Source organism: Delphinapterus leucas, chromosome 15 (assembly GCF_059928025.1).
Source record: "Delphinapterus leucas isolate spDelLeu-1000000601 "Yukka" chromosome 15, BTC_Dleu_Yukka2, whole genome shotgun sequence".
Lineage (NCBI taxonomy): Eukaryota > Metazoa > Chordata > Mammalia > Artiodactyla > Monodontidae > Delphinapterus > Delphinapterus leucas.
The window spans coordinates 82528049-82551348 of record NC_143143.1 but is presented as its reverse complement, the minus strand read 5'-3'; the positions used below and the strand labels follow the sequence as shown (position 1 = coordinate 82551348).

Here is a 23300-nt window from a genome sequence, read left to right as displayed (position 1 = left end):
TGAGACAACCAAGATGCAGAGCCCAAGGTCACACAACTAACAAGTGGCTTGAGCCAGAAGTTTAACTGTAACCCTCTGGGTGCAGAACTCACATTCAGGGTACTTAAGTCTAGCCATGGTGAAACAGGAAAAACTGGTACAGCTAAGGGTCAGGAGCCCAGGTGCCCATTTGGGTGTCCCAATAAGCTGCATTGTCACCATGTCACATACTCTCTCATTTTCCCCCTATGGTGATGGGGCTGATCATCCAGGCTCTTATGAGGCTGTTATGAGGCTCCTCTGAGTTCCCAAATTTCAACATTTTAAAAAATACCAGGATCAGTGCAACTAGGAAGCATTATTCTCCTTAAACCTCATTAATCACAGCAGAAATGTGAAGCTCTTTTCCTGCCACACCCCTGCCAACGTAAGGTCCTCTGAGGGATGGTCCACACCCTCTTTCAAACACATTTGCTCCTGGAAATCCCAGTTCCACCAAACCCACGAGAAGACTGGCCATATAGAATTTCCTGCATAAGCAGGCAAGACAAGCCCTGCTGACATTTTTTGAATCCCTAGATCCAGCCAATCCTGAACCCCTCAAATTAAAAACATGGGTCCAGAGTTATTCAGACCCAGGCTCAAAACCAGCACCTGCTACTTATCAGCTGTGTTATGTGGTGTGACGGTCAACAGCCATCCCCCTTCTTCTAATAACAGCATCTGACTTGCTTTGGAGAAACCATTCCTCTTTTACTTTTGGTCCATGTGGCATGCGGGGTTTGACCTTATCCCCTGGAACCAGGCCAGACCAGTCACAATGACTGGGTCATAAATGGGTACATGACCAAGCTGGACCAGGAGGAGTCAGCCCGGGGGTCTGGTTGGGTGCTCTGTCTGCTGAGTTTGCCAGGCTAGAAACTGCATCTAGAGCTGCTGGTGGCTAAGAAGGGGGGCATTGTGGAAATCAGGGTCAAGGGACGGACACAGATTCTCCCCATGTCCCTGAAGCACCCAGGGGCTGACTTTTCAGTGTCATAAGCCAATGTATTCCTTCTTTGTTTTTTTTTTCCCTTCCAGTTTTATTGAAATATAAATGACATACAACCCTGTACAAGTTTAAGGTGTACCACATAATGGATTGACATATGTATACATTGCAAAATGATCACCACAGTAAGTTAAGCTAATGTCCATCACCTCATATAGTTACAAAACATTTTTTTTCCTTTGTGATGAGAACTTTTAGGATCTACTCTCTTAATAATTTTAAAATGTACCATGGGCAGTGCTGACTATAGTCTCCCTGTTATACATGACATCCCCAGGGCTTATTTATCTTACAGCTGGAAGTTTGTAACTTTTGACCACCTTCATCCATTTTCTCCACCCCCTACCCCCCACCTCTGGCAACCACCAATCTGATCTCTTTTTCTGTGAGATTGTTTTTTGTAGATTCCTTATACAAGTGAGATCATACAGTATTTGTCCTTTTCTGTCTGACTTACCTCACTTAGCACAATGCCCTCCAGGTCCACCCAAGTTGTCACCTTCTTTTGTTTGCTTAACTCCGTGAGGGTTCACTTTCTGTCACTTGCAACCAAGAGTCTAGACTTGGATGACATCCTGCCACTCAGCTAGACACCAGTAGCATGTGATTTCACAAGCTCACTGACAAATCTGCTGCACTCTCTTTAGAGGCTGAGCTTCAGCTCTCCTCGCTGGAGGTAGGGATGAGCTAGCTGTGCCCAGGAGGCTCCTTCTCATAATCCCCAGAGGAAGGTTAAGGACCTATTTCCGCAACATCAAAGCAGAAATTGCAACTAAATGTGTCGGATTTTGCCGGAGGAGATTCCTCAACAGGCAGAAGCACCGAACTTCCAAGCAGCAAACCTCCCTCCTGTAAGAGGTCACTGTGCACACAGACCTGACCAGATGGGCTGCCACTCACTGATACATGGGCCTTTTCAGGTGCTGAATGGGACTCCTTTATTCAAGGCCCTTTAAGGAAGACACACCCTTTTTCTCCTGGCTGTGTCCTTACTTGGATGAAGTCCCTTGGCCAGCTTCATAGATAGGGAAGCAAGTTCCTGTGACCTGGCCCAGCTCTGCTGGGGACAGAAGGAGAGATGACAACTTGTGAGCTCCATTATAGCCCATGATGACCAAGTCCCAGCATTGCCAACCGGCTGCCCCAGCCCACAGTCCCTGTCCAGCATGCAAATTCTCTCTTAAATCTTGAAATTGGAAGCCAGCATCATTCACACAACAATCTGTATTCCTGCTCTCTCATAGAGCAGAGACCTGGCAACATCAAGCCCGTGTGCCCAGGTGGCTGCCAGCTTTCCGGGGGGCGGAGGTGCCCCAGCTGGCCACATCCCCCCCGCCCCCCCATCTTCCTGTCCAGCACCCATAGGAATTTGGACCTGTGGTCTAGATCCCGCCCATTCCAAACTCATCTCGTGCCTTTCAGCCCCAAACCCACCAGGCTCAGTCATGGTTCTCTCAGCTGCTCCTTAAGCAGCTCCAGGGCCTTTGCATGTGCTCCCCTACTGGACCACTCACCCCCTTAGCCTCCTATGGCCCAAAGAGTTTTCTGCTTAAATGTCATCTCCTCAGAAAGACTCTCTTGACACTCTGTTCTTTTCTTCTTTCCCTTCTTTTTTTCATTTTCTTTACCTTTTGGTCTTCTGTATTCCTTCCTTCTTTCTCTCCCTCTTTTTCCTCTCTCCCCTTCCCCTCCCTCCCTTTCTCTCTTCCATCCTCCCTTCCTGTTTTTTTTCTCCTCCTTATCATTATCGGAGGCACTAAAGGTATACATTTCCATTCACGTCAGCCCACTAAGGAAACACTCAATCGTCCCCACTCACATTCATCTAATAAAACCAACATATTCCACTTTTATAAGCAAACTTGCCTTTTGCAAAGGAATCTCTGGCTTTTCTCTGAAATCCCTCCAGCTTCCACAGGCGCCCAGAGCCTCTGTGCTCCCCAGATCCTGGGGTCAGGACCCCGAAGGAGGGGAGACCTCCCGAAGACTTCCCACTCCACAAACAAGGCAAAGGACATTAGTATCTACAGTCACCTTCATGCCACAGCCCTCCCACCAAACACATCCAGAGAAAAATGGCCTCCAACACCCACCCACCCCACCTGAGTATTGTTTTCTCTCTGAAAACAGTAATGGGGCTCCCAGCTGCTCTCCTGCCACCTCAGGAGACTGGAAGACCCATGGGGTGGACGTGGGTGAGGGTGGCAGGAGGGTGGGAGTGCAAATTGAAATGGTGGGGAGTGGGGCCCCCTTTTCAGCAGAGCTCTGTTTAAAGGTGAGAACTGACTTCACAACTCACCCCCTTTCCCTCTTGGCCACACTCTCCCCTCCCGACGCACAGAGTAACCATCAGAGGCCGGGTCCACCTCAGAGCGGGCTTGCCGGTCCAGGGGGCGTCACGGCGGCCGGCTGGATCCCCCCAGTGCTGCCAGGGAGCCCGCGCATGGCCCCAGCTCCCTCCACGGGTCCCAGCCTGCCCACAATGATGGCAAGCTGCAATTTCCTTTTCCAACGTTTTGTTTGAAAGAAGGAAAGAGAAAGGTGAATGCAGCCAGAGCCCTGGCCAGCACCCAACGCACGGCCTCCGAGGCTCCCGCACCCCCTGGAGAGGGGCTGGTGGGCCTCGCTGGGTGCCCCCATTCCTCAGGACCCGCCGGACCTCCAGGGCCAGGTGCACCCATCGGCTCCCGGCCCAGCACCTGCCAGGACGAACCCCTGGGTGAGTCACCATCCTCGGAGGTTCAAAGAGGCGCAGTGGACAAGTCCACCGGAATTTCCACAGCACCGATGACAGCCGCTGTGACAGCGGCCCGGTAAGCAGTGCCCGGGCCCGCAGGGGGCAGGCGCATGACAGGTCCCCTCAGTTCCTCAGACCCCCACTGACCTGCCTCGGTGAATGGGTTCAACAGCAACCCCACCACCAAAACATATGTCAGCCTGGGACCTCAGAACAGGGCCTTATTTGGAAATAGGGTCTTTGCAGGTATAATGCAAGTAAGGATAGAAATAAGATCACCCTTAAGATGGACCCTAAATCAAACGAGAGTGTCTTTAGAAGAGACAGAAAAGGACACCCAGAGACACCCAGAGAGAAAGGCCAAGAGAAGATGAGGCTGAGCCTGGAGAGATCTGGCCACAAGCCAAGGGACTCCAGGACTGCCAGCAGCTACCGCAGGCTCGGGGAGAGGTACGGGTGGGTTTTCCCTCAGAGTCTCCAAGAAGAATCAATATTGCCAATACCTTAATTTTGGACTTCTGACCTCCAGAACCGTGAGAAAGTAAATGTCTGTTGCTTCAAGCGACCCAGTTAGTGGTAACTTGCTGTGGCACCCACAGGACATAAATCAACTCAGGGAGCAAAAGAACATTACTCCATATATTTCTGTGGGACAAAATGACCTTTTAGTGGGGTGGATAAGGGTCAGCAAATCACAGGTTACCATCTCGTGAGCATGTACTACATGCTGTGTGCTAGGCACTGTATATCCCTTCTTCAGTCTTCTCAATGATGCTACAAATCAGCTTTAATTGCTTCAGTTTTTCCAGACTAGGAAACTGAGAGATTATCCAGGAGTTTGAGCTCAGACAGCATCCCCACTCTACATGGTTCCTAGCTGTGTGACCCCTGGCAGATTCCTCACCTGGCTGATTCTCAAATCCCATACAACGGTGCCCACTTCACAGAGTTCTCCTGGGGGTGAATGAGACGATGCCCCCTGAAACGATGCAGTTGTTGTCCGGCTCTTGCCCCATCAGCTGCCAGAGGAGGAAGGGGGGTCCTTTTTGTCTCCAGCCCCACATTAACAACTCCCTTCCCACCCCCAGAAATCTCCCGAGTGCAGGAACCGGGAGCTGTAAGGCCCCCTAGGAAACCCGGTCACTTCCAATTCCCCCAGCACCCCCTGCAGACCCTCCAAAACCGGGATCTAAGCAAGTCCCACACCCCCAAGGTCAGGACTGGCTACATAATTTGCAGGGCCCAGTGCAAAATGCAAATGTTAAAAATTATTACGAATTTCAAGACACTGACAGCAAAGCATTAACAGAGCAGGGTCTCTGTAAGCACAGGGACTGGGGTAACCACGCAGGTGCCACGCTCATGAGGCGGGCCCTGCCCGAGGACTCTGCTGACCTTCACGATTACCCACAAGACTCTTTGCTGTTGCTACATGTACTTGGGCAACACCTGCTTTCTCTCTGTGACCCCACCCAGGCCGAAGGTCTGTGCTGATGCTGTTGGGGTGAAAACGAATCTTCCCAAGCGGTTGAGAGCGGAAGTCTCCGGCACACGGTCGGGCTGTGGGAGCTGGCACAAGAGTAGAGCCACTGATGAGACCGTGAAACCTCAGCAAACCTGCCACACACCCCATCGAAAAATGTAAGTCAACACCGATGCGGCCTTTTCTACGTGGGCTTCAAGCTGCGACCTGCCTAATCCTGTTTTTGATTTGGTCTGATTAACCTGATTCGACACGCAGAAAGGGATAGTGGGTGAACCCCAAGCCTGCCCCTGATTAGGGCCACATTAAACTTTCTATGAAATCTGTATGAAGAAGTAGCCAATATTGGTTCTGCAGTTTTTTGTTTTGTTTTGTTTTTGCGGTATGCGGGCCTCTCACCGCTGTGGCCTCTCCTGTTGCGGAGCACAGGCTCCGGACGCGCAGGCTCAGCGGCCATGGCTCACGGGCCCAGCCGCTCCGCGGCATGTGGGATCCTCCCGGACCGGGGCACGAACCCGTGTCCCCTGCATCGGCAGGTGGACACTCAACCACTGCGCCACCAGGGAAGCCCCAGTTCTACAGTTTTACCTGAACAAGGAGCACAGCTGCTAAGCAAGCAAACAGAAAGGTCGTCGGGGAGGGGAGACATAGTGAGGAATTAAAGGCTCCCAGCCCTGGAGGATCAGCAAGAGAGGCAGGGAGAGGGACCATTACTAACAATAAATTGGAATTTATTGAGTTCCTTCTATTTATCCAGGCTTTGGGCTAGGCAGGAGCTGGCAAACTTTTTCTATAAAGGGCCAGATAACAAATATTTTAGGCTTCGCGGGTCCTATGGTCTCTATTGCAAGTACTCAACTCTGCCATTGTACACAGACAGCTGCACACAAGATGTAAATGGTGGGCGTGGCCGGGTGCCAATGACTATTTACAAAAGCAGGTGTCAGGTAGGTGGTCCCACAGGCCTCACTAGCACACACACACACACACACACACCCCGTCTGCCCCGCCGTGTCTACTTGTTCACTGCAAACCAGCGCCCGGAAAACAGGTGCTTAGTAAGGATTGCTTAAATGCAGTTGGTATTTCGTCCCCAACCTGCAGATCAAAAAACTGAGGTTTAGAGAGAGGAATTAACTTGCCTAAGATCACAAAGCTAGAAAAAAACCTAGTTCTTCAGAGATTTTGCTCAGGGAATTTGTTGTTGTAAAACCTAGGACATGGGTTTCCCTGGTGGCGCAGTGGTTGAGAGTCCGCCTGCCGATGCAGGGGACGCGGGTTCGTGCCCTGGTCCGAGAAGATCCCACATGCCGCGGAGCGGCTGGGCCCGTGAGCCATGGCCGCTGAGCCTGCGCGTCCTGAGCCTGTGCTCCACAACAGGAGAGGCCACAACAGTGAGAGGTCTGCGTACCGCAAAAAAAAACACAAAAAAACAAAAACCAGGACACGCGAAGGCAAATGCTTACAGAGGCCAAACAGGAAATGGGAATGAATGAATGAAGGGGGCCAGGGGTAGGGTGACGGGGTGGTGGAGACGGTGGCCGATGAGAGTCCTACATTCCGTCTAGAGGGGTCGCCGCTGCTCCTCTCCAGCCAGTGGTGACCATGTGCAGCTCTGGGCCCAGCAGGGCCAGATCTTATGGTTTTCCTAGAGAAACCGGAAATCCATGCTTTCATATGAAATATTCCAGTTTGTCAATGTTGGCAGGCGTTTGTATTTTTTTTTCCTAAATTACTTGCCGGCCAAAGAAGGCATGCCATCGCTTTGTGGCCTCTGGCTTCAAACTATTAAATACTTGAAAAGTTTTGCTCACGAACCTTTCTTCTTTGGTGTACCCGTCAAGCTGTGCAGCCAGACTTTGGACTGCCGGATGCACAGAATTAGAAACTGGCACCAAGACTGACCCACGGGCTCCAGAACATTCTCCCACCCTCTTAACATGTAGAGAAACCAGAACCAAAGTCAAGCTCTGGTCATGAAAACAAGTTTCCTTTTCTAATTTTTAAAAAATATCTTATTATTTATTTATTTTGGCTGCACCAGGTCTTAGTTGCGGCACGCGGGACTTTTGTTGCAGTGTGCAGGACTTAGTTGCGGCATGCGGACTTCTTAGTTGAGGCATGTGGACTCTTAGCTGCGGCATGTGGACTGTTAGTTGTAGTATGCATGCGGGATCTAGTTCCCCAACCAGGGATCGAACCCGGGCCCCCTGCATTGGGAGCACAGAGTCTTACCCACTGGACCACAAGGGAAGTCCCTCCTTTTCTAATTTTTAACATTCTCCTGAGAAGGCAGCTAGGGTCCCTGAATATGTGGAACCCCCTGTAATTCCCTGTCTTTAAATGAAGCCCACACCTACGTGGGCTAACGTCACAAGAAGATGCTGGGTGCCTTCCCATTTCTCCAAGAGAGAATACCTTCTCCTGGGTGGTGGATATCTTGCTTTATTTCTGCCCAATGCTCCTCCCCAACTCTGGTAAATGACTCCCTTCTACCTCTGGGGAGTTTGCCCCTCTCTCCATGTAGTTCTGGTTGGGCTGTCCATTATATACTCCCCTACCACACCCCTTAAAGAAAAACAGTAATCCAGGCCTGGCCAATCACAGTGCACCAGCTCCCTGGTCATTCTGATTGGCGTACGCATATGCACACGATCCAGGCTAGACCAATCAGAGCCCTGCCCTGGGATTTTATAGGCAGACCCTGAGAAATCCAAGCTCTCTAGTGCCTCTGTGATGGCCATGGGCAAGGTTGCCTCGTCTGTAAGTCTGGCTCTTTCAATGTCTATGACCCTCCCCGCCTTTGCCCAGTTGCAAAGGAAGGTGTCTCTGGGAAAATATCAAGAGACCAGATAGAGAGAGAAAGAAAGAGAAGAGCTTAAAAAAGAGACAGAGAGAGAGCTCTGATGGAAACATATGAATCCATGAACCCATCCTTCTGTTTCCAAATTCTGTGAGCCAAACAGTGTTCTTCTTTGGCTTTAACTAGTTTTAATTGGGTTTTGTCCCAGAAACCAAAAAACTCTCCTTCTAAATGCCCCATCAGTGCTAATAATAGCCTAACTCTAGCCTGCTTCTCTGAGGGAGTTCAAGATCAAAGATATCAACTCCTTCCAGAAATCAGTCTCACAGTAAGAATTAAAGAGAGATGGCCAATTGGCTGGGTCCCACTTCAGGGTTTTAAGAATACCAGTACTTCATAAATGTGTCCACCAAAATATTCCTAATTGCAGAGAGAAATGCAAACAAGTTATCTGAGGGTCTAGATGAATTGCCTGGGGCAGGCTTGACATTTTTTTGAAGTCCTGTGTTTTAACTTAAAAATCTATGAAACCGTTTGTCATCCTACTCCACGATATATTGATACTTGTATTAAATTGACTTAAAAGGGTTTCTAAACAGCTTTGAAAGACATGCCATGTTTAAGCTATGGCTGTACCCTGGCACATCACTACCTGTCCCAGACATGACCACTTTGGGAAGCGGGCTAAAAGTTCTACTGGTTTTCAAGCCTAGAAGCAATGCCAGACAGGACCCCAAGGTTTATTCTCTAGAGCAATTCAGGTCTGGCCCACACTTGCATGCCCTACTCAGCAACCCCACAGCTCACTGGCACACCCTTCTATGGAGGCAATCTGGTGACAATCAATTATTCTTTGAGGGAAGGTTTCATCATGACAACCTAAGTTAGTATCTGAGGAATGATAGCAGCCTCTGTGGCTCCTTAGCTAGCCCATCTTCTAGTCCAGCTCTGCCCCCCAATAACCTGTGTGCCCTAGCCTGTGTGCACCTCTTTCTTCTCCCCTTCAATCAGATGTGTGAACACAAAACTCCATCAAAATAGCATTATTGGGTGCCATCTACATGCATCAATACCATTTCATCCACCCTCCCTGGGAAGGCCCTAGAGATGCGAATGAACTGAACACAGTAAGTCTCCAATGAGATTCCAGGCTCCTGAGCCAGTGGTGACCCTGCTGGGAGATGCATGGTGGAGACGGTTGGTGTTTAGCGCTGTGAGTTCACAGGGAACCGAGGAGCCCTTGCTTCCCATTTGCTGAGTATTGTGTATATTCGGGGCAAGAGATTGGAACATGAAAGGCACCTACTTGGACTCAGGGGAGAGAGGTTTCTATTCTAGATGTATCAGAGTGCCTACAGAGAGGCTCAGGATCTTTCCATCTGCAGAGAAACACAGGAATGATTCTTTACCTTCCATTTCATTTATTCAACAAAGTTCGTGAAATTTTATTGAGCACCTACTGTGTGCTCAGCACTGTTGTAGACACTAGGGATATAGTGGAGAATAGGACCAAGTCCCTGCTCTCAAGAAGAATACACTCTAGCACTAGAACAACAATATACTACTCATAATAATAAAATAGTACTCGTGTAGTGCTCACCCTGCACCTAGCTCAGTTCTAAGTTCTCAGTCATTTAATCGTCATAATAACCATGTTTTACTACATCTCCATTTTGTAGTCAAGAAAACTGAGGCTCAGAGAAGTCAGGTAACTTGCCTAAAGTCACAAAGCTGGTAAGCAGCAGAGCCAGGTAATTGAACCTAGAAAGTCTGACTTTGGTATCTACCACTCACTAACACTACTACTACACTAATTATTATTGTTATACCAATAGTTTAAATCTCATGAACTGCTGTCATGCCCCAGCACTAGCCCAAGCACCTTATGTATATTCTAACAGGCACTGAGCATCTATTATTTGCCAGGGACAACACTTTTATGAGAAAGTTTTATTATTTCCATTTTTTTAGCATGACTGCCTTTATTTTTTAAAAAACTAAAAAGTATACACATATATTGACATTTGAATATGTATATGTATAAAAGAATACCTAGAAATTGGTCTTATTTCCATTTTTTAATGCAAGTAAACTGAGGCTTATAGAGGATAAGGAATTTGCCCAAATTCTCAGGGCTGCTAAGAGGCAAAAGGAAGACTAAAACTCAAGTGTTCATGACCCAAGCACTTGACCATTTAAATATACACTCTACAGCCTCCCCAGGATATAATTTTGGTTATCTGGAATGTTTAAACAGACGCAGTAAATATTTAAACAATCATCCATATTAATTTTTAGGTTGTTGCCCTTCAATTATGGCATCTCTCGGCTCTCCCATCCCGGAAACTGATATTTTCTCATTTGCTTGCCTGGAGGGCCACTAAAATGAAGATCAACACAGCTCAGAGAGCAAATATCAATTTTCACTTTTGGAAAACAACCTGACATTGCCTCCAGGATAAGGTGGTGCCTTTTGCTCTGAACCGGAAAGAGGAAAAGAAAGAAAAAAGAAAGCATTTTATAAGGGACTACTCATGCTTTCTCAGCAAAGCGTGCCCTTCTTCCCTCCCGGCGTTCTGAGCCTCGCAGCTGGGCAGGCTGCACCCCTCCCGGGCTGTCTGCCTCACAGGCTGCTAAGCCTGAGGGTGAAGGCAGCTAGTAAGCAAGCCCTGGAGTCCCGGTGGAGGGATTGTCCGCCGCCTGCCGCAAACAGTGCGGTGTCGCTTTGGACCCTTTGTTTGGGATGTGAGTGGAAGGGAGTCAATTCTCCCTCCCAACTTGCAACTTCCTTTCCTCAGGGAGAACAGGGTGACACCTACAGCGCCAGCCACCACCACCACCACCACCACCCCCGCCCAGCTGCAGGCCGGAAAGATCATGTTCCTCGGCCACTGAGTGGACCCCCTGTGTCACCAGGCTGGAGAGACTACTGGGCATAGACTCAGACGACGTCATATCTGACAGTGGCAGAAACTCTCATGGGCTTAGAGACATTCCAGGTCATACAGTTCCTTCTTCCAGCGGGGCCTTCCCTCCCACTTCCCCTGTCCCTCTTGCCTGGCTAGCTCATGCTCATCCTCCAAATCTTAACACCTGCTGCTCCGTCTGCCTGCAGTACTCTTTCCCCAGACTCTCCCAAAGCTGGTTCTTCCCCCTCACTCAGGGCTCCACTTAAGAGGAGTCTCCTCAGAGAGGTCCTGCCTAACCACACCCGAAGTAGTCCCCTTCTACCACCTTATCCTTCTTTCTTGTCTTTTTAGCACTTATCCCTGGGGGAAATTATCTTGGCTCTTTCCTGTCTGCCTCTCCCCCCAAAGTCAGGATGAGGAGGAGCTCTCATTCCTCCCCCAGTCCAGGGATCTTGCCCATTGTAAGGGTTAACAGTACACTGCTTCACTCTCATCTAAAATGCCTCAGAAGATAGACGATTCCGGGCTTGCTGGAGCCAACTCACTTTGTGGAGGATCCAGGGAGCCAGAAGTAAAAAAGAATAATTCTCCTTCTCCAGCCAGCTTGAAATAGACCTATGGGAACCAAACCAAAACCCAACAGAATATGGAAACCAGGAGGGGAGGCTGTGTCTGCCTCAAGGCCCCATCTCACCCCAGAAACCACACTCTGCAAACCTTCTCAAATCCCAGATCTGAAGGGAGGCAGTGAAGGGCAGTGGTTAGAAAGCTGTGGAGAAAGAAACAGGTTTGGGTGCCAAACCCACGACTGCAAACAACATGCCCTGAGGCAAGCCCCTTGGCCTCTGTGCCTCAGGGGCCTCTTCTGTACAAGGAGGCTTTAGGGAAGATGACAGATAATAGGTATCAGTGCACAGCGTGAGCCCTCAATAAACCACGGGTATTGACAACAATTGCTAAAATCTCTGCCTCAGAAGCCTCCAGGGTCTTTCCCCTTTTCCCTAGCCCTAACCCTGCTTCCATTCTCCCTTTGGCTCTGTCTTTATGAGCAACTTAATTCCGATGCATCTGGTTGGCTCTTGTAGGACGGTTTCAAGTCTATAGTTTGTTAAGAGATATTTGAAGTACAATTTACTACTGGAGTTGGGATTTGGGCTTTTCTTTTTATGAGTTTTTTCCCCCCTTTCTTTCTTCTTTTTCTTTAAAAAAAGGGGGGGGGTCTTATTTTCTTAAGAGAATTCATGTTTTGCCAAGGAGAAAACAATAAAAACCGTCCAGCCTCCAAACTGCAGCAGTTAGGGCTGTCCCTGAGTTCAGGAGAAGGTGTGGGCTGAGAACGTGGTGGAACCCTCGCTTGGGGATGTGGTTGGGCAGTAGGGGGATGCGGTGAAGGAGGTGTTGGGGGCGGCAGAGGACACGGGTCAAGGCCCAGGAAAGCTGAGCCCCAGACCGCGGGGAGGAAGCCACGACGGCCCAACGGCTACTCCCTTCACTCTAAAGACTGCACCGTCCCACAAGGGGAGATGGCACAGCCTGCCCTCTCAGCTTGGGGACCTCATAGGCCAGCAGGACTCCCTGCCTGCAGCCACCTCCACCTGCCTAAACCAATCAGAATGCTCCCTCCCAGACTTCCACCATGATTGGTTCAAGTGACTCAGACCTAAACCAATCAGCACGTGGCACTTCCCTGGCCACGGGCATTGGTCACAGGTGGTCCAATCAGCATGGAGCTCTGGGCTTTCGGTCCAAGGATGGAGAGAATTCTTTCTCTCCCTCTTGCCTTCCCTCTTACTCAAGGTGGCACATTCTATAAGAATAAAAAAGGTAGAATTCAGACCCAAGTCCATCCGGCTCCAAAGCCCATACACCACCGCCACAATTACACTTGGTACAGAAATGCTTTGGTACCTAGTCAAGAAGACACACCCCCAAATGATAGCAGTGACTGTAGTAACTTGATAGGACGGATCATGGGTGATTGGTTTGTGTCTGTTTTTCTACATAGTTTCAAAGAAACAGTCCAGTAACAAAACAAAAGTTGAAAGCAAATAGAAACTTTACAAGAGTCTCTTGAAAATGCCCAAGAGAAGGATATTGTCAGAGCGATGAGCAAAATTCTTTGAAGTCCCTCACTATCTTTGTGCCTCTCAGAATTGTTCTCTCCGTATTTTTGTAGATCTATTGGGAAAAAATCATCTTTCTCTTTAGATTGCAAAAACCTCTGTGAGCCCCTGAAGGCTGCTTCATAGTCTAGAAGGCAGAAGAGAGAGAGAATACTTGAGGAAGTGAGAGAAAAAGAGCGTGTGTGTGTGCGCGCGCGCGCGAGAAAGAGAGAGAGAGAGAGACAGACAGAGAGAGAGACAGAGAGAGAGAGAGAGAGAGAGCGCTGGTGACATCACTTAAACCCATGGAACCAGACATGCCCGAAGGCAGATCTACCTCCTGGATGTTCTTGTTTATGGGAGCCAACAAACTACCATTTTTGTTGAAGGTCCTTTTTGAGTTGGGCTTCAGTTAAAAATCAAGAAAAAGGAGAATAACCCAGTGGCAATATCAGTGTTTCCTTAGCCAGTTGTATTTTTAAAAGAGGTCATGTGTTTATATGTTGTTTTTTTCCAGTCCTATGTAAAATGTGATTTAACCAGTTTTATAACCAAAAAAAAGCTTATTTTAAGGTAGAAGCTCTTCCTCTTCTTTGGAACCACTGTTGAGCTCTTTCCTGAAAGCCTGAGGCTCGACGTGTTCAGAAACCAGCCCTCTGAGGCAGGACTTGTCCCCAAGCTCCAGGGTCCCTCTGGCCTTAGTCTCTCCATCTTCAACAGAAGGCCTGATCTCCACGGGAGATGGTACAACTGGAGGCTTGGGAATCCTCCTGAATTCAAATTAATTAAAGCATGGAGCAAGCGGCAGATCAAAGAAGCTTGTAGAACTCTTCAACAATCCTAATAAAGAATTTCCCCTTCAATTACAGGATAATTTTCTTCTCACGGCATTCGCAGCCATCACCAAGCAGTTTTCTGGGCCGCTTTCCATGTGGCTGGACCAGTCTTACTGGAATTCCTGCATTTTTTTTTTTTTTTCTATAAGACACTCAGAGGAAGGCAGGGGGATGAAAAGAAAGGAAGACAGTGGATACATTTTAGAAATGACTATTTCATGGGATTTGAAAGGCGGTTAGAAACAGAAACAGATGGAGACAATGTGAATCACTGCAGCTAATAGGTTTCCTGCACATCCTGGTAGAGAAGGATTTCCTTCATTTCTATGCTGCTCCTCTACCGTCTCCCTTCATTCTCACACACCACTCACAGGCCGTTGGTCACTTCTAGACGAAATCAAGAACTTTCTTCTCTTGTGGTCTTCGTCCTTGTTCCTGTGCCTGAAATTCTCCTCCCTCAACACACACACATCACCGGCCTAACCAGGTTAACTAACTCCTTCTACTTCAGATTTCAGCTAATCAGTCCTTCTTCAGTCCTTCCCTGGCCTGCCCCAGTTAGATTAGGTTCCCCCATCCTATGCATTCATAGTACCCCATACTGCTTCACAGCACAAAGTACAATCGTAATTAATTAATTACTTTTCGCTAGTTCTTTTTTTTTTAATTAACTAATTTATATTTTATTTTTGGCTGCATCGGGTCTCAGTTGCAGTACACGGGATCTTCGTTGTGGTGCGTGGGCTTCTCTCTAGTTGTGGCACACGGGCTTCTCTCCAATTGTGGTGTGCAGGTTTTCTCTCTCTAGTTGAGGCACGTGGGCTCAGTAGTTGTGGCGTGCGGCCTTAGTTGCCCCACAGCATGTGGGATCTTAGTTCCCTGACCAGGGATCAAACCCGTGTCCCCTGTGTTGCAGGATGGATTCTTTACCAGTGGACCACCAGGGAAGTCCCTCGCTAGTTACTTCTTATCTCTGTCCCTTACTAGCTCTGAGCCCTGTGAGGACAGCTTGCTGCTGCACCTCCAGGGCTTGGCACATGGCAAATGGCTGATAAATACTTGAAAAGGTAAATCTTTAAAAGAATGTATTAAGCATCTAGTACAGGAGGTCAGCAAGTTTTCCTAGAGGGCCAGATAGTAAATATTTTAGGCTTTACTGGCTAAGAAATAACATGGAGGCTTTTATGTTAAGTTCTCATGTAACCATTTAAAATGCAACCACTGAAAAATCGAAGAGCTGTTCTTAGCTCACGGACTGTAAACAAATAGGCAGCCGGCCAGATCCAGCCCATGGGATGTAGTTTGCTGACTTCTGCTTAAGTACACGCCAGGCCCTCTGCGGGCTCGGGGGTGTGGCAGAGACTGCTGTTTATCCCTTAGAGTGACCATTCTCCTCTTCGGCAGCAACAGAATCCCTGCACTTGAGGTGGGCACATGGTCTCTTGGAATAAAGACTACATTTCTCAGCCTCCCTTACAGCTAGGCATGGCCATATAACTAAGCTTACCCAATGAAATGCAAATGGCAGTATCATGTGAAAGCTTCTGGGAACCTTTCCCAAAAGGGAGCTAAGATATAGCCTCTCCTCAATTTTTTCTTTGTCCTTTTCTCTTTCCTGGTGGTTGGAACATGGAAATGATGGCTGGAGCTCCAGAAGCCATCTTGGTCCAAGAGTTATCCTCAGGAAAGGAAGCCCTATGTAGTAGGACAAAAATAACAGAAGGGTTCACTCCATGGAGTGCTGGTCACATCAGACATGGATTCCCTTTCTGGTGATCCTGTAAGCATGTGACAGACATAAACACTTCTCTTGTCCAAATCTCTGTGATTTGGGGGCTTTAAATTCCTAGCAGTTCATTCTAGTCTTAACAAGAGAGGGGGGAGGAGAGAGGGGAGAAGGATACCAAAGTAAGTAGGAAACATTCCCTTCTCCGTTCATAGCCTAATTAAGAGAAGACAAAGAGGCACCTAGGTCTAACCAGTGGCCCAAACTATTGTAAGTGCCCAGTACAATTTACTGGGTTAGCTCTCAGGGATTAGGGAGGTTTCACAGAGGTAAAAGTCAGGCAGGAAGTTCCCCATGTGTCAGATGATTTAATGAACATGTCATAAACTAGGGGGCTCATGAGCCAGATATGTATATATGTCTACTGAGGACACGCTCTTACATAACCACAGCATAGTTTGCACACTATTCAGTTTGAAATATTACATACATGTTGCACATATTAGTATGATAATAGCACATGATTATATGACTAGCTTACCAACATAGCAGTACACGTACTATCATTACCTAATACACAGTCCATGTCCCCATGTCCCCAGCTGTCCCAATAATGTCCTCTGTAGTCCCTTGCCTACAGCACCCAGCTGTCATATCTCCTCAATCTCCTTTCATCTAGGACTATTCTTCTGTCATTTTTGGTTTTTGTCTTTTAAGACATGGGCATTTTTGAAGAGTCCAGGTTAGTTTTTGGTAGAAAGCCTCTTAATTTGGATTTGTGTTTTTTAAAAAAATGTGAATTGCTATCAACCTTTAAAAGTCTGACATTGGAGGCTTCCCTGGTGGCGCAGTGGTTGAGAGTCCACCTGCCGATGCAGGGGACACAGGTTCGTGCCCCGGTCCGGGAAGATCCCACATGCTGCGGAGCGGCTGGGCCCGTGAGCCATGGCTGCTGAGCCTGCGCGTCCGGAGCCTGTGCTCCGCAACGGGAGAGGCCACAACAGTGAGAGACCCACGTATCACAAAAAAAAAAAAAAAAAAAAGGCTGACATTTATCTTAAAATCTGCTGTAGAGAAGTCAAAAGGGTATAGCTGGATCTGAGGGGCGACGGCCCCTTGAGACAGAGTTTGGCTTTTCCTGGGGACCCCAGTCATCCCCACTCTTGCTTTTCTTTCTCCAGCTCCTCTGTACCCACATCTGCAAACCCTGTTTTAAAAGAAGAGCCAAGGGGTTCCCTGGTGGCGCAGTGGTTAAGAATCCGCCTGCCAATGCATGGGACACGAGCCCTGGTCCGGGAAGATCCCACATGCCACAGAGCAAGTAAGCCCGTGCACCACAACTACTGAGCCTGTCCTCTGGAGCCGGCGAACCACAACTACTGAGCCTGCATGCCACAACTACTGAAGCCCACGCACCTGGAGCCCGTGCTCCACAACAAGAGAAGCCACCGCAACGAGAAGCCCGCGCACTGCAACGAAGAGTAGCCCCTGCTCGCCGCAACTAGAGAAAGCCCGCGTGCAGCAACGAAGACCCAACACAGCCAAAAATAAATAAAATAAAATAAAAATTTTTTTAAAGTTAAAAAAAATAAGAGAAGAGCCAAGTATTGTGAACACATGTTCAGGGACCCTGGAGGTCTGAGAGGAGGGAGTCAAAACCTCAAGGTGGCTGGAGATTTGGCTGGGAAAGGGGGAGCTGACACCAGGTCTGGCCACAGAATCTGCGGGGCCCAGTGCAAAATGAAAATATGGGGTCCTTTGCTCAAGAGCTGCTAAGAATTGCCACCACGCCAACCACTACAAGATGCATAATGAGTTGCTTCAACACTTAGCTACCAGAGAGTCCCGATTCCCCCTCTGCTGCCAGACACATATCCTAAATGACTCAGTTGAATATTCAATTCTTGAATAATTTACCTTTTGCTTAAGTTCACTGACAACACATGTGGATACATGTGAACTTTTCATTGACTAAGTCATGGTATGTTATTTTCAAATCCAGCGGTTTTCAAAAATTTATTTCAGGTGTGGAGACATATGTAATGTGACCTAACCAAGAAAAGAGCAAGTAACGATATATAAGGAGTGATGTGAAAATAAATAAATAAATCTGAATTTCCAGATGGCAACAGCAGAGCCTTTAACCAGCACTGGGCCCTTCTGAGTGCTGAGCCCTGGGTAAACGTCTGGGCATGAAACCGGCCTGGGTAAACATGATAAATGGCCTTAAAAATCAGTCCAAGAGGTCTGAATTTTCTCGATCACCCATTTGGGGGTAGGGTGCTTCAACTGAAGAATTTTATGAGTGGGAGAGCTCCAAGCTCAGTAGGGCACTGCAGTCGTTGATGATGAGGAAAGCTTCATCTTTGCGCACCAAAGGTGAGTGCCCTATCGTGGCACAGTCAGAAAATGAGCCCAGGCCAAGGCCACAGAAAACAGGCCAGCTGTTGATGGGGAGTCTGGAAGGATTCTAAGAAAGCAGCCCCGGGACTTCCCTGGTGGTCCAGTGGGTAAGACTCTGCGCTCCCAATGCAGGGGGTCAGGGTTCGATCCCTGGTCAGGGAACTAGACCCCGCACGCATGCTGCAACTCAGAGTCTGCATGCCGCAACTGAAAGATCCTTCATGCCACAACTAAGACCCAGGGCAGCCAAAATAAATAAGGAAGGAAGGAAGGGAGGGAGGGAGGGAGGACGGGGGGAGGGAGGAGGGGGGAGGGGGAGGGGGGAGGGGAGGGAGGGGGAGGGGGAGGGGGAGGGGGGAGGAGGGGGAGGGAGGGGGAGGGAGGGGGAGGGAGGGGGAGGGAGGGGAGGGAGGGGAGGGAGGGGAGGGAGGGGGAGGGAGGGGAGGGAGGGGGAGGGGGGAGGGAGGGGAGGGGGAGGGAGGGGGGAGGGAGGGGAGGGAGGGGGAGGGAGGGAGGGAGGGGGAGGGAGGGGAGGGGGGAGGGAGGGGGAGGGAGGGGGAGGGAGGGGGAGGGAGGGGGAGGGAGGGGGAGGGAGGGGGAGGGAGGGGGAGGGAGGGGGAGGGAGGGGGAGGGAGGGGGAGGGAGGGGGAGGGAGGAAGGAAGGAAGGAAGGAAGGAAGGAAGCCCCTTCTCAGTGCTCAGAGGCAGGAATCAGAGGGAAGCTGCCCTGCCATGTGTCCTGTACCTGGAGCCTAATACCCTCCGATCACAGTGAGAATCTGGACCATCCGAGTGCGCCAGCCCTTGGAGAAGATGTAGTGACGGGCAGACTGGGCCCCAGAGATAAGAAGGGAGTTGCCAGGGTGCCAGGGTCACACTGCCATTGGCTAGGGTGAGAATGGGAGATGTCCGCGGTCAGTACACCAAACATTCCCCAGACTTTGGACATCCCAGTCCCCTGCATAGCATTTCCCCCATACCTTGCCACCTACACTGTATTTACTTATTTTTCTTTTAAAATGACTTACTTTAGGGAGTTAAATGTATTTTGAAAGGAAAGTTTACATCACTGCTGTTAACCAGTATCACTTGCCCTTCCTGGTGACTATTAACTAAACGAATACAACAAAACCGAACAATATTGTTAAATCCTAGCTAGTCAAGCAGCGCCAGCTGAAGGCTCTAAGTTTGAGGCCCTTTTTGTTTTTGTTAAAAATAATAATAAGTAAACAAGGAGAAAGATTAGCAAATGTTAGAGAAGCATGAGGACAGACTAACCCCAAACTGAAACTGTTTCCTTGATATAATTAGAAGAACTGGAAAAGAATTTGAAAACAAGAATAACTCTTTTGATGGAATGCAATGGCACTTAATACCATGCCTGTAAACCACCTAAAACGGTCTCAGATAGATTCTGTAGTGTCTGACACGCACGCTTTGAGAAATATGGATCAAGGTCAGTGGTTCTCAATGTGTTCCCCGGATCACCAGGGAACTTACCAGAAATGCAGATTGTCAGGCTCTGCCTGAGAACTCTGAATCAGAAATAGGGAGTGGGCCCAGCGGCCTGTGTTTTAACAAGCCCTCCAGGTGATTCTGATACACACTCAGGTATGAGACCCACTGCTCTAAGCCCCAAGGGACAGCAGTGACATAGCCTATCATCATCCATCTAGGACCAGCTCTCATTAGGCAAGAGAAAAACCCTCTCTGTGCCTAGCTGTCTGCATCCACAAACCAGAAGAAAAGTAAGCACACACTCATCTCAGAGGGCTGCAGTGAGACAGGTGTCAGGGGCTCGGCACCTGCTCAGTGGCACCAAGAAAGCTTTGCATAAACAGTAGCTACCACTGGGACTTCCCTGGTGGTCCAGTGGTTAGGACTTGGTGCTTTCAGTGCTGGGGCCCAGGTTCAAATCCTGGTCAGGGAATTAAGATCCTGCAAGACTTGCAGTGCAGGAAAAAAAAAAAAAAAAAAAAAGTAGCTGCCATTAATAGCAATAACAGTAGTAGACAAGTGAGATCCTAAGTAGGAGAGGAGGAATATTTCCTTCTCTACAGTGTGTTGTCTGACCTGTTAACACTAAGCATGTATTCCTTTTGAATTTTTTCAAAAAACTTAGTAAAATAAAAATATTATTTAAAAGAAAAAACATATAAAACAGTATAAATATGATCATTGGTATTAAAAATTAAATTCATACGTGTTGTTTGTGCATGTGTGTGTACTACGTATTTGCATAGAAAAATCTCTGTAAATATATACATTTAAATGCAAACATGGCTACACTGGAATTTCTGGATACTTACTTCTTCTTTACGCTCTTCTATATTGTGTGGTACAGTGTTTGGTTTGAGTTTTGCTTACAGTAGGCATGCATTTCAGTTATAACTTGGTTATGTGGGGGGTGGATTTTGCCCCACCAGGGAAACCTGGCAATAACTGGAGACATTTTTGGTTGTCCCTACTGGGGAGTAGGGGGTGGTGCTACTGGCGTCTAGTAGGTAGAAGCCAGGGGTGATGCTAAACACCCAGCAGTGCACAGGACACCCTACAGAAGGGAAGGATCCAGATGAAGCTGTCTATAGGGTCAAGGTTTAGATGCCCCAGTTATCACCAGAAGACAGCTACAACGCATACTCCATTCTGAAGTCCCAGGGCTTAACTGGGCGCGGTTTACCCCACTAGCTTGTTTCACCTTGTTTCACATCAACATTATGAGCTGAAAGTCACCCTCCTATTACAGATGAGGAAACTGAGGCTCGGAGAGTTATATGCTTTGTCCCAAGTCCCGCCATCATGCCCCCGCCCCCATCCTGACCCTCAGGAAGTCTCCCCAGCAAAGGGACCCCCATGCATCTGTGGGCTTGAGCCCCCTCTCTGAGCCCATCAGCGACCAGTGCCCAGCCTAGGCCTGGGTGTAGAATCCTGCAGATCCACTTCCCCAGCTCCTCACAGGGGCTCCTGGTATCCTTTGCTCTCTTGTAAAGAACAAGCTTTGATGTCGGCTTTCGGGTCAGGCATTAACCCCGCCTCGCCCCTGTTCATAAACGTCCCCCAGCTCCATGTGACACCCTCCTGGGTTATCAGCTGAAAGGCCAGGGATGCAGCCACCTCTGACTTGTTTGGGGTTTAAGTCTCAAAGATCACAAGTATCTCTTGCCTCAATTCTTATTACATTTACATCATTTATTTTCTTCTTCACTCCATTGTTCTTCAAAACCAGGACCAAGCTGTTGGCATCAAAAATTAAACACTGGGGGGCTTCCCTGGTGGCGCAGTGGTTGAGAGTCCGCCTGCCGATGCAGGGGACACGGGTTTGTGTTCCGGTCCGGGAAGATCCCGCATGCCAAGGAGTGGCTGGGCCCGTGAGCCATGGCCGCTGAGCCTGCGCGTCCGGAGCCTGTGCTCCGCAACGGGAGAGGCCACAGCAGTGAGAGGCCCGCGTACCGAAAAAAAGAAAAAATTAAACACTGGGAAGATCACCCCAAGAAATCTAGTCCCACACGGCCCCCTCACCCTCACCCCAGCTCTCTCTCAACCCGTCTTGTAAAACATCACTGTGGCTTTTGGCAAGGAATTCTACAGGTCTGATTTCTTCTAAATGATACCCTTCCCCAGCTGACCCAGGACACACTGCAGAGTGTTCCCCTAAAGATATACCGCTGTCCCAAGGGACAGGGTGGACCCAAGTTTCTCTCTGCGTCATTTTTTCAGGGCAATTGTTGGTTCCAAGAGCATGGTTTGTGCCAAGCCCACCTGACTGGCAGCGGGAAACAGCCGCCGCCCAGGGAGTTTTAGGAACAATAAAAGGAGGGAAGACAGGATGAGACTGGAGTGTCTCTGGGCTCAATGTGGAAATAATCATTTCTAAGAAAAACAACAAATTAAACATTTAAAGGAGCTTCCTGCTGCATGTTTTAAGATCTGGTTTGACTGGAATTACTTCAAAAGGCACACAATATAAACATTTCACAGAGTGTCTTTCCTGGCCTCCGTCCCACCCACCCATACTCCCCAGAAACACATACAAACACACACACACACACACACACAGAGCCATCGACAATCCAATGTCAAGACTGAAAGAGAACTTTAAAGTCATGTGGGCCAGCCCCCTCCCTGGAGTGACAGGGAAAAAGGTCAGGGTGGGGTGGTCGATCACAGGTGGGCAGGGGACTTGCCCCCACAAAGAACACCTAGTTATGGGCAGGGATGAGGACAGATGCAGGCTGGCCGGACAGCAAATGTTTCCTCAGTGCCAGGCATGTGGCCGGCACTTTGCAATGATCAACTCCTTTACTCTGATCTGCCCCACGAGACAGGTATCATTCTCACCCCTGTTATACCAATGAGGAAACTGAGGCAGAGAGAGGCCCAATAACCAAGTTAAGATGCACTCTGGGACCGGGAACCATGCTCTTTCTTGCTATACACACTGTGGGAGGTGGAATCATGGCTCCCCAAGTTGTCCACGTCCCAAAGCCTGAAATCTGTGAATAAGTCACCTGACATGGCAAGAGCAACTTTGCAGGTGTGATTATGTTAAAGATCTTGGGGTGGGAGATGATCCTGGATTACCCCAGTGGACCCAAGGTGATCACAGGGGTCCTTATAACAGGGAGGCAGGAAGGTCAGAGTCAGGAGAGATTAGAAGATGCTACACTGCTGGCTTTGAAAGTGGAACAACGGCCCACGAGGAAAGGAATGCAGAAAAAAGCTGGAAAAGGCAAGAAACAAGATTCTCCCCTATAACTACCAGAGGAACACACCTGCCGACACCTTGATTTTAGCCTAGTGAGACCTTTTTCGGTCTTCTGACCTCCAGAGCTGTAAGATACTAAATGTGTGTTGCTTTAAGCCACTGAGTTTGGGTAATTTGTTACAGCAGCAAGGAGAAACCAATACACACACCTCGGGGCTCAGGCTCTGAAGGACACAGGGTTTCTATCTTGCTTCTGGTACTTTCTAGCTGCGGGACCTTGGACGAATTACCAGTTTCCTTGTCCATAAAATGAGTATAGGGAAAGGAGTTTGTCCCTGGGTCGTGACAAGCGTGTCACTGGGTCTTATTCACGGTTGTCTCCCCAGTACTGAGAGTGGTGTCTGCACACAGTAGGTCCCCAATTAATCGATCTGAATGAATAGAAAGTCAAGAACCCAAGAATCTCGATGTTGAGGGAAACCAATACGAACCTGTAGGTACCTGAAATGTACCGCAGCCGTTGAGTTGACCTCCACCGTAACTCTAAGTCAAGTGGGATGTCCTTTC

General features: G+C 48.7%; 1 long non-coding RNA gene across 1 annotated transcript; it reads left to right on the top strand.

The window, feature by feature from the left end:
- Positions 1–4694: 4694 nt before the first annotated feature.
- Positions 4695–17755, top strand: LOC149747517 (uncharacterized). The gene is made up of 2 exons (XR_016387949.1): positions 4695–5408; positions 16808–17755. It is a non-coding gene; the product is annotated as an uncharacterized LOC149747517 (long non-coding RNA).
- The last annotated feature ends 5545 nt before the right edge of the window (positions 17756–23300 follow it).